At 37.7% G+C, this 14883-nt stretch overlaps 1 protein-coding gene across 1 annotated transcript in view; it reads right to left on the bottom strand.

The window, feature by feature from the left end:
* The window catches only part of LOC108086918 (whirlin), a 48787-nt gene extending 37826 nt beyond the window's left edge, over nt 1-10961 (bottom strand). The window contains 1 exon segment of the mRNA XM_017183995.2: nt 9481-10961. The gene's annotated coding sequence lies outside the window, so the exon portion shown is untranslated.
* Between the last annotated feature and the right edge of the window lie 3922 nt (nt 10962-14883).

The following is a 14883-nucleotide window of genomic DNA, read 5'->3' as shown; positions in this document are numbered from 1 at the left end:
CATGTGCCTCACTCCCGGAGGAGGAGGAGCTCCTCCATCCGCACATTTTCACGTCGTTCAGGGGATGCGGGGTAACCCGGCACTCATAAATAGTTGAAAATTGCCGTGCTCACACATTGCCACTCACTTAGCCAACGGCAATAGCCCTGGCATGACGTGCACACACGATGGCCAATCTGCAGCAAAAATATTTGCAATTTTGCCGGACCAAAAACCAAAATTGAGCTACACAAGCATACATTTTACTAACAATTGATGACCGATAAGTACTTAATGGTAGTGGTATGAAAGCTTGACTTAATGGATCTGTACATCATTTTAGTCATCTAACCCAAAATGAAAAGAAATGAGTTATAAACATTCCTTTACTTTCTTTAGAGTGGTAAAAAGTACATATTTGGAAACTTTATTCTCTTTTTTGTTCACATTCAACCATTTATGGTCCTATATTCAATAGTTGATGACTAAATAATATTTCAGAGATTTATAACCCATATAAACTAAGTTCTGATTAAATTGTTATTCACAAAAAAAAAGCAAACCAGAAACAAAGAAAATTTCAAACCTTAAGCCGAACCATTTTAAGTAAATAATAAATGGAAAACTGTCCAGCTCACAAATGGAATTCAAACAACAACCGAAGGGAAGTTTCTTAACTTTCCACCGACCGATGAAATTCAATTAAAAAACTTCCCCATCGATTATGCCAATAAAAGTTGCATCAAAGCCATAAACGAAACGTTGTCGATTAATCGAGTGTGAATAGCAAATAAGTTTCGAGTACTCAAATACTCGTAAGCGTGTGTGAGTGTTTTTTTTTTCTGCATTTGTGTGAGTTGTAAAGTTGTGTGAGTGTTGGGTGGGTGGGAAATGATGGAAAAGGGGGCGGAGGAAAGGTAAAGTGCACTTTCAGCTAAGCGCTGAAGAACAAAGCGCCGGCCAATTTAGTTTGACGCTTAAGCGCACTTAGCGGTCGACCATTGGCAAACACAAACACAAACAGGACATACCAAACACGCACACATGCAGAGCAACTAACACACACACACACAGAGACACCTACATACGTAATGGCTGGCAATTGTGCTTACGTCTAACAAGCAGCCAATAATGTCCTTTTTGATTTACCGATACACATTTGCATTTCTTTCTGCCACACAACAAATTGGCAAGCAGACGCCATTACAAATGAGGCTAACACATACACACACACACGCGCGCAGCAATAGAAAACATATGTTTGTGTGCATGTAATGTATTTTGTATAAATATCAATAAGAAGCATCAGCAGAAGCTTCCTTGTATATTATATAGATATGACAATAAATTTCTTTGCTGTTATTTTGCTCCCTCCCTCTTCCTCTTTCAATCTGCTTTGTTTCTTTCGCTTTTTGTATTTTATTTTTTGGATTTTATTTTATTTTATTTATTTTTCTTTTTGTTCTTGTTGCTGCCTTGGCTTTGTTAGAGAATAAACGGCAAAAACAGCATGCTCCAAACGTATTTACTCATGACCTTGCTGAGGCACAGCCAGCACAAACACACACATACACTTATCCAAGGACCACACATACACACACACGCACGCACACAGACAAAGGACACAACCACAGTTGCCGCCGCTTGGCGTTGGCGCTTGTCACAAGGACATTTTTCATGTGCGCAATGTGACATTTTTTTGGAATTTGTTAGTCTGACTCTGGTTTTCGCCTGGCAGCCAGTCGAGAGTGCATAGATGGACCGTGGCATAAAAGAGTGAAATCGATGGAGTTTTCGATTAAAAATAAACAATTTTAAGGAATTTTACAATTATTTAGAACTAAAATAAAAATGTGGAATAATATGGTGAATATAGCCATACCTCTTACTGAAATGAAAGAATAAAAGTTCAAGCTTTTTTTAAAGGATATGTATGACCTTCATTTGAATCACCTAATCTAGTTGTTTAGGCCTAATTTAACTCTTGATTTGAAGTTTTTATTTTTTATATTTTTAAGTTTTGAGGGACTTAGAATATGTACAGATCACAAATTCAGAAAGTTAAGGCTCACTAAATTTTAAATATAATAGGAATCTTTAGAATAACAACTTTATAAATTTAATTTTACATTTTGAAAATCTTCAAAATCATCTACATTTAGTCGAAGTCCAATCCCACTGTACGGCATTCCAGTTCTCCTTTTTTGTCTACTTCCAGCAGCTGGCACTTTGTTGTAAATGTTTCGCTGTTGTCACTGCCCCGCCCTCCGCCCTTTCGCCCCCTGCCCTCAACGGACTTTGGATTTTGCTTGTGCCTCTGTTTGATTTGAAAATAAGTTTTGTATATTGTTCACTCCAGTTTTTATGGCACTCGAGCCTAGGCAGTTTGCATGTTGCATGTTCTATCTGCCGGCATCTAAATGCACAGCGAAAAACAATATCACAACAACATAGCAAATACAAATTTAAATTTTCCATTTTGTGTTATTATTTCTACTATCTGTAGATGAATTAATACAAATTAAAACAATTATACAAAACCATACATAATATTAAACTCTTATTTGCAATCTGATTTAATTTATTTTTCTGTGTAAACTTGATTGTGGGTGTATGTTTTGCAACGTCGTTTTTGCTCTGATGCTCAACTGAAATTGCAATTGTAGTAGTTGTTCCTTTTTGTCCGGGTTGTTTGCATTTTTAAAATAATTGCTAAGCACATTTCGATGTTTGAGTATTTGCATACAATGTGCACATGCACAGGACACGAATGTGCAAAAAGAAAAGGAGGCGCCCCCAAATGTATGCTATGCTTTGCGAAAGACTTTAATTCAGCGCGAAACCTTTTACGCTTCGGCGTAAATAATTAATGTTTAATATGCGCCTGGTATTTAACGTTCAGCTTTTCAAGTGTTCTTAATAGTTGCCAGAGGCATATTAAAACATTAACCGAAGCTGCAGAATTTCGCGAAAGCCCAGGGCATTCATCAACTTTCATCATCATCATCATCAACGTTCTCATTTTTTTTTTTTTTTTTGTGTTTGCGTTTTACCTTTTTTTGGCGGTAAATTTGTGGGGAAGTAATTATGATAAATGCAGGATACACACGAGTGTGGGGGCCGTTTGCCGAAGCCGCATGTCGAACTTGTAACTGGGTTAATTGCGCGTAAATAAAAGCAAGGCGGAGCACGGGGAACATGTGCCTTACCCATTTCCCATTTCGCATTTCCGGTGCCGCTGTCAATAAATCTCGAACGAGATCTAAGAGCATTTTGATAAGCAGAGCAAAGTCTTGAGTTACGTGACTTTAACTTGTTTACTCTGCGCCGTGATTCTCATGAAAATATGTGCAGTTTCACTTTATTCCACAAGGTTTAGTCATATTAAGCAGTTGATAAGAAAATAAATGCAGTATGCTAATTGTCAACTGGGGAAAAATTGTAATGGTGTTTCACACGCAAAGTGCAACCATGAATCATTTATTTAAACGTGAATGCAAGTAGTAAGACATATTATTTCACCGCTGGGTAATATTGACTAAAGCTTAAAATTAACTTTGAAATTCAATCCTTTGCAAGTACTAACACTTTATATGTTATTACTTTGAAACATGTAGAGAAACGATTTAAGCTTCTTTAAGTCTGCAATCGAAACTACCAAGGAAATAACCCTCTTAGTGTATTTATTAAAGCAATTGTTCATTTAAGGCGTAAATGTATTATTTCTCTGGAGAATATTGATTACCCGCAGTTGCAAGATAATCCAAGGACACCAACCACTCGACTCTGAACAATGACGCAGATCCTTGTCTCATAACTACAACAAAACAATGCTTAGACATACATGCATAATGGAAAATGCTCTTGTTATTGTATTAATCAGCTTTGGAATGCTGCGGCTCAATTACCTCAAGTCTTTGGTTACTCGAGAGCCTTGAAACACAAGTCGTTTGTGTCCAATTGTTTGCGGGTTAAAAGTCAAATTGGATTTCAACGCAGTTGCACTTTAAATATGAAAATATATTTGGTTTTTCATAAAAAACCAAGTTTATATTCTTTGAAGCTCGTTTTTATTTATATTTAATTTTTTGTAAGTATACTGATATCTTTTATTTCTCCACACATGTTTTTTTTTTGCTTTTTCGTGGCTTTTCAATTTCCTCTTGGCATCATTGAGCGTGTGGTTTTTCTAAGATATTCCTCCAACTGAAGCGTCACGTAGACGACACGAAGCCAGAAGAAAATCTGTTATAATAAGATATGCACAAATGCACATGCATAAGTTAGGGCGGACCCAAAGAAAATCGCCCCGAGGAAACCCAAAGTGAGGGAAATGTAAAACCAACCAGGCCCGAAAGAAGAACAAACCAAGTTGACTTACATGTCAACTATTGATTTTTTAATTAAATATTAATGAAGCACGAAGAACGGCAACAACAACAACAACAACAGCGGTAAAAATGGCACAAAACACGCTCGAAAAAAAGAGAAGGGAAAAAGTTGAACTGGGAAGTGGAACGCCTCAGGTATGCTACAAAAAACATGACACACAAAGAAGGGTAGCAGGTGAGCTAGGGTACGTATACGAAATACGGGCAAATTACGAATTTTTAATCACACGTCGCGTTTGTTATATAAGCGGGAACATCAAGACCCCGCCAAACCTACAAAAAAAAATACATATAACGTAGAAAAAAGCGAACAGAAATCAAATAAAATAAATATGCAAAGCGTCGTCTCGCTGTCCCCACCATCCTCCCTGCCCAGGACCTTTTCCCGCCCATATATCCCTCTTTTGAGTAGGTCGTCTATGCACAGACACGCAACTACACTGAGAACAGAATTCTGTAATAATAAATTATTTTTTAGATATATTCTTAAAATATAAAACTAAAAGTGCAATTAATGTTTTATTTATAATACTGTTTGAAAACTTCCTGATAAATATTAATTTGATTTAATAATTTTGGTGTTGATAAATTATTTACTAATTAAGTTTGTGTTAATAAAATGTTTTTCTTTTACCTGAAATCATAAACATTTTAAAAAAAAACTATCAATAAATGGAAACTTCTTTTTGACATTTTCTTGTTGATTCTGTGATGAATTAATAGATTTTTTTTGTTAAAGCAACAATTTATTGAGTTAAAATATTCTCGCAGTGCATGAAAGCAGTAGCAAAAAAGTAGGAAATGTGTGGAAATGTAAAAGGCAAATGAAACTAACTGAGGAAGGCAAAGCCCGGGCAGCAGAGTGTGTGTGCCAACGAGAGACAGGACAGCCAGGACAGGCTGGCATTTCCTACAAAACGCCGAGCAGCATTTTGTCCAGTCACGAAAAGTTTGGTCTAGGCAAAGAAACACACAAAAAAGGGCGAGATATACACACGTTCAACGCGATGGCGGGAGTTCGGGTTAGCAAGAAGCACTCGAGTCGACAAAGTCTCAAGTTGAATGAAGAACTCACGCAACTTACACACAAAACCAAAGGTGGTTGGGTGTTGAACGCGGGGAGGGAATCGACGGGGGTTTGGTGAATAAAACATACTAACATTTTATGCCGGCCAGGAATTCTAGTTGTTTTCCTTTATGTCGTTAGCCTTGTTTACCATGTTTCTGGGTCTACAGAATTGGTGCATTTCAAAATTGAAATTTATGACTGGCATGAATGCCCATAAATAAGAACGTGGCTTCTGGTGAGGCGTTAAAATTGAGGCATAAGTAATATGTTGACCTAGGAAAATATCACAATATATCTCAATTAAGAATCAATTTCATCGATAACTATAATTTCTGTCTTTGGCCTGTCATTCGATTGTCTTTTGCATTAAAGTGCCGAAAGCCGTCATTAAATTTGTCATAAATCTCCCGAAGAATATTTCACGTAATTTGGCTTACCAAACTGCAGCTCATAAGCCCCTTAATTATTGTGTCAGCTAACTGAAAGTTAATAAACCACCCATTGTCATGAAAATAAAATCCAAAAATAAACTGCCAGACCAAATGGGGCACGAGCCAAAATCAATAATAAATACATAAACAGGGCAAACAATGGCGCAAAGAAAAAAGACAGAGAAACCATTACCACGATGAGCAATGGAATACTCTTCAATATGAGTGCAAGAACAATAAATTTGAATATAATGTGGTCTTTAGAAAATTTTGCATTAAAATGAACATCAAATCTAAAAGTTCAACTAAATATTTCTATGTTTATTTCCAATGGCAAAAACAAGCGTTGATATGTTAAGTGATATTTAAGAAATAATATAAACTTTGAAACCTATTTATAATATATATTAATCTTAAATTTGTTGAAGAGCTTAAAGGCTTTATCATAAAGATATTTAATATTTATAACCTTCACGTCTGTGCAATTTAGAAACACTTTCAAATTTTGGCCACCGTGCTGCTGCAATAAATAATTCAGTATTTTATCAGAGTCATCATAATCGTTGAATTGCGTGGGATTGCCCCAGACCCCTCAGCCACCCAATGCCACCGCAAATAAGGATAATAAGCCAGCAATTAGTGTCACCGATAGACTCGCTGAAGCCTTAAACAGAAACATGGCCCAAAGCCAAAGGCAAGGCAGGCCTTCAACCCATTTAAAGCAATTTTCTCTGGGTTGAGAATAGAGAAAATAACAAAAAAAAAAAAAAAAAAAAAAAAGGTTAAGCGAGGCACTCGCACAGACGCAAATCTATTATCCTACATCCTTTTTAGCTCCTACGGCTGAAATTGAAAAAAAGGGGAGGAGAAAAAAGGGAAAAGTTGCAAGGACAAATCGCAATTCCAGTTTTATGAATATTTTTCTATTTGCCTATGGAAAACTGCTGAATGGTCCTTAGTTTATCAAGACCTCCATTTCGGCTCATCCCCTCATCACCGCGCAGTCCTGCAATCAATTCAATGGCTGGAGGTGAAGGAAACTTTCTTAATACAAGATACTTAAAGGACTCGCAGACAGAGGCGGAGTCCGACATTCAATTGCCACCTTTTGGTTGTGGGGGATATGCCATTTATAATGTGTGCGCCTGTGTGTGCGTGTGTGAGTCCTGGCAAACTCAAACTGAAAGTCTTAAGTGAATTAAGAGGAAAACTTGCAACATTTCTAAGACCTCCCCTCCATCAAGGTTAGCCCACTTAATGAGCTCTTGAAGCGTTCAAGTTTGAGTTTGCTAAATACATACGTATATACTATACGACGAGCATGAACAAAAAAAGGATTATTTGATAAGGAAGGGGGAGGCGTTGCTGCCATTTAACGATTTCCTTTTGACCGGACACCTGCGTTCCAAATCCTCCCCACTCCCTTTAGGCTCCAAGATTGATTGTTATGCCACCGAAAACTAAACGCAAGAAGGGCTCGGCTCGCTTCCATCCGACTTGCTTTTGGCCTTAGTTTGCCTTGGTTTCGGCCACTTAATGATTTCCAACCAACCAAAAAAAAATGGTGAGCGGTGTTGGATTCAGGGAGCGAGTTGCGTTCTGTGAATGGCAGGGGGTGTCACCCACACCTTGATAAGCCATAAAACAATTATTGGAATTTCTTTCTTTCACCTTCCCTTTTCTTTGGGTAGGTTTGGGTTCGGTCCCCATTTATGATGGCGGTAATTAAACTTTTGGCTTGGGTAGGTAGTCACGTAACCCCGAATCGATAGCAGATACATCAGCATAAGAATGGTTTTAGATTTAGATTGATCGAAAGCCTGCCATTAAACTAACTTAATTAAAAAGCATTTATAGTGCTCAAAACCAGAATTAAACCACTTTAAACTATTACCAAAAACTTGAAAACCTTTTGTAATACAATTTAAATATTTTTATTGACTTACAAACCATATGTTTGTTTTCTGGTCTCTGATCTAATAAGTATTTTAAGCACACAATTTCGAAAGATAATTGGTTTAAAGACTTTAAATCTACTTAATGAAGAAAGCTACTATATGTATATATGATTTTCCAAACCCAACCCACCTTGACACACAATGCCAGTTCCCCTTATCTTTTTCACTATAACCATTATTAACGGCAGAGTGTCTACAAAAAATTTGAGTAAGATATTAATAACCTTAAAAACACATTCGTGGTTGACACTTGCCGGCGACATGGGCTGAGTAATAACTATTTAATGAGTTTGTGTCACAGCTCGGTGTTGGCACAAAGAACAAAGTAACTTGGCCCTGAACCAAGTGCCAACTGCCGTCATCGAAAGAACATTTCCATCCACTGACGCCATTTAATTAAAATTTGCGCCTAATTAATTGCCGAAAAACGGAAGCGCACAGCCTGACAGGACATTGGGTGTACTAGGCGTATGAGTGATGTTTGCCTATTTACATTTGCTGCTGCTATTTGATTGGGCGCTCAGCACACTAATTGAAAATGAAAATTTGATTTTTCACATTTCTGTGGTCGACCGTTTTGTTGTGCAGTTTGCATGATTGATTTCAACGGCTTAATTTCTCGCAATTATGCATGAATTATTATTATTATAATACTGCCACCACTTGCTGGGCATCCCAAAAAGTATGCAACGCTTTTGTTGGTTTTCGATTTTTTCGGTTCGTTGGCGCCAATTTCGCTTTGCATAATTGATGGCTGAGCTTTTAATTGAAACTAAGTTACGGTTATTATGAGTGTAACGCGCAGAATGACGATTCGGGCACAAATTTATGCAAATTAAGACTGCACCGCGGGCTGTCGCAATTAAAGACAAATTGCAGCTCGAGGCGCAGAGAAAATGAATAAAAGTGCTGTAATTGAAGAGCGTTTGGAGGGTGCGAATGCCGAACGCTGCTTGAGATGGAAAAGGAACAAGTGTCCTTCAAGGCTTCAACGTTTTTTCGGGCGCGGACTAGTTAGTTTCTTTGATATTCTTTAATTATTCATGGAGAACAACATTGGCGAGTCGAAGATGGAAAGAATGTAATTGAAAGCAACTTTAAAATATGCAATTCTTAGTATTGCATTAAATTCTAGCTATATTTATAAATTATTAAATGAATAAATTCGTAATAGGATACAATCCTTGAAATACTATACTATTATAATTTTTAATTACACCTTTTTAAAAACTATAATAAAATCTTTTAAGCTTTACATTTCATTATGACTTGACGCTCCATTGCATCCTTAAAATATTCCACTCCTTTTCCTATGCACTCCAGCTTCATTTTCAATTCACTTTTTATTATCTGTTTTTACTTTATGATGATATTATTCCGAAATAAATCATTTCCTTTGTGGGACAAACTTATTCAACAATAAAAATGTTTTGGGAAAACACAAATAATATCTGAAACAAAGAAAACACCTTATTCACTATATCCTTGTGACAAGTCTCTAACTTTTGCACACTTCTGTGGGCTGAGGCATTCAAACTCATTGCCCATTCAAAACTAGAAACACAATGATTTATTATACGAGTATCAGGTCCTTTCACTACACTTTATTTGTACCTTATCTGACTGTTTCACTTTTTTGGTTGTATGCTCACCTGTTTGGAATTCTAAGGATACATTAAAAGTGCCGTTGCTTGGGCGCGGTGTGTGTGTGTTGGTGAGTGGTGGCGGCGCGAGGAGCCCGTGGCCAGTGTTCGCTGGAGGCCCCTATTCGTATTGAATGGATTGTGACAGGACCGGACGCTCGTCCTGTCCGCAACACAGTTGTCCCGCTGCCAGGCTTCCTGCAGCAGTCAGCTGATGCTGATTGTGACGCTCCTGCTGCTTGTGGCATGCAAAAAGTTTTCCCTTTGAGTTTTCCCAGCGCCGTCCGTCTGTCTGTCTGTCACTCTATGCGCTTCCTGCCTCTCGATGCCGCCACGTTGTGGCGAGAGTGAAAGTATTTTTTTTTTCTATTTTTTTTGTTCTCCTTCTTTGTTGTATTTTATCGTGGTGAATTCAGGTTGAGGGTGTTCGTGCTCTCTCACTCTCTCTCTTCAAGCTTTCTCCCTCGCTCGGAGAGCTAGGCACATTTTCTGGTTGAGTAAATTTTTGAAATATTTTGCTTGATATTCGGTTAAGGCTTGTTTTTAAAATTGTATTATTTTTTCTGGAATTATTTTTTCTTCGACTTGAATTTGTTATAGCAAGGATTAGTTGGAAAATGTTGGGTGCTCTGTAGTTTGTGCTCTCTGCACGCCTATTATCTGGATACTCCGTATCCCGACGGAGGACTCCGAAACCGAATTTCGGACTAACGACTCCGAAACGGCTGTCGTACGTGGCGAATTTGACGTTTTGTGTAATTTAACCTTCTGCCCTACTCTTCTCGAATGCGTCATCGGGAATCGCTTAGAGTGGAGTCGAGTCGAATCGCTTATTTATTTGCTTAATTCTTTATTTGGCACCCACACACGCGCACGCACACTTTGTTGCACATGTTTTCATATTTGCTCACTTATATTATTTTGGTTTTATTAAGCATACGCCATGTTGTACGCGAGCCTCTCGAACAGCAAGTTGAGAGCCTTGGCCAAAAGCCTTCAAGGTTATTATTTCCTTGGTGTTTTCCCTCAAAATGTAACCCTCATCTGTTCCTGTTTCTGTTTTTTCGCTGATTTTTTTCTGTTACTTATTTATTGAGGAGCTCTTCCTTGTGGCTCTATTTCGGCCTGTACTTGGATGTATCTACATACCCCATGCATATTGCCAAAAAAAAAAACTGTTGGAGGAGGAAAATCGTTTCACACATTACACACAACAACATGGAAGAGCCAGAGTTGCCCTGTCTCTTTCCTTCTTGCGCCTTAAACTGCCCATAATTGGCGTATTTGTTTAACTTGCATATCCAAACACTTATTTTTCGTTTTTTTTTTTTGGTGTATACGGTCGAGCCTTCTAGAATTATTTTTTTGCCCACTTTTTTCTTTTCGACGAAGCGCGATTTGGGCTGCGATTTTGTAGTTTCTTCCCCTTCGCTCTCTTCTTCTGTATATTGTTTAATTTTTCAGCGGAGCTCCGCGTCTTGACCGTTTGGCTCCACTTCTCCGACTACTTTGGAGGCTTCGCTTTCGCAAAGGCCTCGGCCCAAAAGCTTTCCCCGATTTTGTAGGCTTCCATGCAGACGCAGAGAGCAATACCGTTAGAGAGCGGAATCCCCGTCGAGACTGACTGGCGACGTCCTGGCGAGCTTCGCGCTCTCTCTTGTTCTATTTTTACACAAGGAACAATTTTAAGATATTAAATAGTATAAGCATAGCTACCATAATACTTTGTTCTGAGGTGAAGAATGTCTGTATTGAAATATTTATTAAAAAAATGTTATGCCAATACAAATTTTATTAAACAACATATAAAAATCATTTTCGAGAAGCTTCTTTAATGAAAATAAATTAAAATGTTCTTGGTGTATCTCTCTCTGGCCCTGGGTACTACGATTCTCTTGTTGGTCTTGCACTCAAAGTTTGCGTTGTTTGGATTTTGTTATTTTAATGTTCACTGAGCAGTCCCTGAGCAGGTGGACGAAGGGAGGAGTGGCAGGATAAAGAAATAGAGGGGGTGTACTCTCAGTCTCGTTTCCCGTGTGCTTTTTGAGGATTTCTTTCGTGTAATTGTTTTCGTTACGTTTGTTACGTTTGTTATGGGCACCAGGTCCACATGCACCTAAAATGTAGACGTAATTGTGCACTTGGAAAAAATGCAGGTGTCATTGCATATTATTATATAAATCCTTTAAAGATTATTAGTAAATTTATTAAATTACTTTCATAAACGTAAATTTTCCGTGAAAAAAGTTAATTATTTTTAAACTTGGACATTTATATACATACATACAAACAAAATTTCTTGAAAAAAAAAATATTTTAAACTTTTAAAATGAAAATGTGAATATCTTAGTGAAAATTCCTAACAATGGAGTTTAAAAATATTTTTATTTCTCTGTGTATATATACAAAATGTTAGACTTACAAGTTCTACTTTTGTGATTTTGTTATCTAAATCCTAAATTGATATTATTAAAATTAAATGTTACAGATAGCAATTGTTTGGTCAAAGTCCTCGTAGCCTCAATGGCTTAATGCAACATTTTATTGTAGCTTTTGCCCAATTAAGTGTCTTGGTGTAGCCATAAAACCCATCCAACAAACCCGCGCCCATCAAAAGCCTCCCCAGCCACTTTCCCATTTTTCTTTTCATCTCCCTCTGCCTCTCGAATTTCCCCAAAGAGAGTGAGTTGCACTCAATAGTCCGAAATGCGAACTGAGGCCCAATTGCTAGGACCCAAAAGAACCAGGTAACGCCAGAGCTTGCAGGAAAGCTCTCTCCTCGTCGGAGTTCTCTCTTTTGCGGGCCAACTCTCCCACGCAGAAACTCAACACAGCTGGCAAAGAAACGTCAAAAATGTGTGACAGGAGCTCTACGATTAAGAAGAGGCAGAGAACGAGCAGTTTGGCAGGTAGCAAAGGTCCTTTACGCTCTCTAGGGAGGCTGTGCATGTGTATATGTGTGTATGTGAGCATGGAGGAGAAAGGGTTAAAGTGTGAGTGAGGGCCCGACACGTTGTTGCATTCTCGCCTGCCAGAGAAAAAGCGCTCAAAAGCAGGCAACTGAAAATACCGATTGGATTCCTTTGGCTTGCTGATTTTATACGCTTGCCTAGGATACTCAAATTTATCCTCTTTTGGTGTTAGTTTTTTACCCAACAACTTGACAAAAAAGTTTACAAACTATCAAAGCTTGAACATGCCACAAAAATTATTTTTCCAATAATTTTTAAATCTTTGTGCTAAAAACGTTTGTTTCTAAACTATTTAAAAGATGCTTAATAAACACTTCTGTTCTTAGCGAGCCTTAAAATAATAATATTACCTATAATTTATAAGTAATATAGGAAAATAAACATTATAATATTTTATAAATCAATGAAACTTGTAAACAATAACTTTTCGCCATTTAAAAAACCATCAACCCGAGAAATATTGGCTTTCAAGGGTATTTAAGATACCAGGCATTGTTGCTTATTATCCGTTTTTTGTTGTATTTTTTGTGTTTGGCTGTTTTTTTGTTTGAAGGTTTCACCTGGTGTCGATGGAAATGTACACGTGCAATATATGGTGGGTATATGGTCGAGGGAATCGTTAAGAAAGAGGGTGTAGCCCGCTCTGAGTGGGGATTGTGTGCGGCGTGGCCGAATGGAATATTGGAGAAGGCCAAACTAGACTGTCGTCATGATACTGCCACCCTTAGACCCCCTTCCTTTCTTCCAGGACTTTCTAATTGAATTTCTTGTTTTGACCTGCAGTTGTGACCCTGTCTTATCAATTTTCCCTGTGGGTATGTGTGGAATTATGTCATTCTAACTGCGTCATTGTGTCTGCTTCAGATTATCGATTATTCGTACTCAGTTATGACGAAACACGCTTGTACGCTTCAAATTGGTTTCACCTCCTTCACTATCCCCACCCCCTGCGGTTAAGCTTCTGCTGCACAAATAAAAATGTTGGCTAACAAGATGGCTATTACCCACATCAATGTGTTCTCATAGTTGGGATATGTCACCAAAGTGAAATACTTTGAATGTGGGTATTATTATATTTTTACCCTATAAATCTTTTCTGTAAATGTACTTATATTTCAATTATTATTTTTTGAGTACACTATTTCTTTTTAAATTGTAAAAGAGATGTAAAATATGTATAAAAACTTTATTGATTGATTTTTTGTAATCATTAAAATTTTAATATTTTTAATAGGGTTAAAGAAAACAATTCATAGATTATTCTAGAGCTGATTTGCTTTTGATTTTCTTTGTGTGCTCTTCACTTGCACAACTATGACGTCATTGTTAACCCCGGAGCTTTCACTATGGCCCACTCCTTCGCCCCTTTGGCAGCACTCCACATTGATGTCGCCACCCACTTTCCAGCCCGTTTTAAGCAGCTTCAACGTCAAGTCAAGTCAACTTATTTCCATTTCCATTTGATGCTTGATGCGGATTTTCACCGACTAGTTTGGGAAAGTTTGTTTTTCGAGAGCTTTTCAAGTTCTCTCCCCGCCCCACACACTGCCACGCCCCCTTCGCCCTAACATCTCCATTTGTTTGCCGCTGGTGGTTTTTATTATTGCGGCACGAGATTTATTTTTTTGTCATTGAAGTGATCTAATTAAAGTTTGTGTGGGCAGGAAAAATTATACGCGCCGAAAAGGGGGGAAAAGGATAACGAAATTTGTTTTCAGCGAAAGTTAAAGGCGGCTCTTGCCAGCCGGAGGTGCAACTTGTTTTCGTTTCCGACCGAAAGTTGTTAAAAAGCCAAAAAAGCAATTTATTTCAGTTTTACTGCCTTCTTCTCGGTTGTGTTTTTGTATCTGTTTGTATCTGTGTGTGTCTGTGTGTGTTTGGGTGTGTGGGTGTGTGTCAGCCTGCAAATGTAATGAGATGTTTTGACCCGCTAACTTGGTCCTTTCTTCTAACCCCTTCTTCCTTCAGCCTGGTGGCTGCTGATTTGGTTTGAAGCCTTGGCCAAGTTCTCTTGGCATCGTCTGCTTGATAATCAGATTTTCCACTTTCCGTCCTTCTTCGCTTTTTCACATCGAAATGGGTTAAACTTTTCCCTTGAATTGTTGGGGGTTAAGTTTTGACATAGCCAAGTCAGGCTAATCAAAGTTGGGAATCTGTTTTGTTGGATTACTAATACCTTTAATGGAATGACAAATTTCCTGACGCAGATGGGTTGCTTGGGATATCCGCAGTCCCATCAGAAAATCCTTAAAAATTGACATTGTATTTCGTTCTGTTTAGGTAGGAAACCAAAAATATTATTTTGGTGGGAAATATTATCCATAAGAATAAAAAAAATAAAATTAAAAAAATAAATTTCAAACAGATATTTCTTAAATAAATTATTATTGAGGTACTTACTTTGAACAAATCCTTTTCAGTAATGTTAAAAGACAATTTA

Source organism: Drosophila ficusphila, unplaced genomic scaffold (assembly GCF_018152265.1).
Source record: "Drosophila ficusphila isolate 14025-0441.05 unplaced genomic scaffold, ASM1815226v1 contig_286, whole genome shotgun sequence".
NCBI classification, from domain to species: Eukaryota; Metazoa; Arthropoda; class Insecta; order Diptera; family Drosophilidae; genus Drosophila; species Drosophila ficusphila.
Note: the sequence above shows the minus strand (reverse complement) of the source record. Positions and strands in the feature narration are given on the sequence as shown.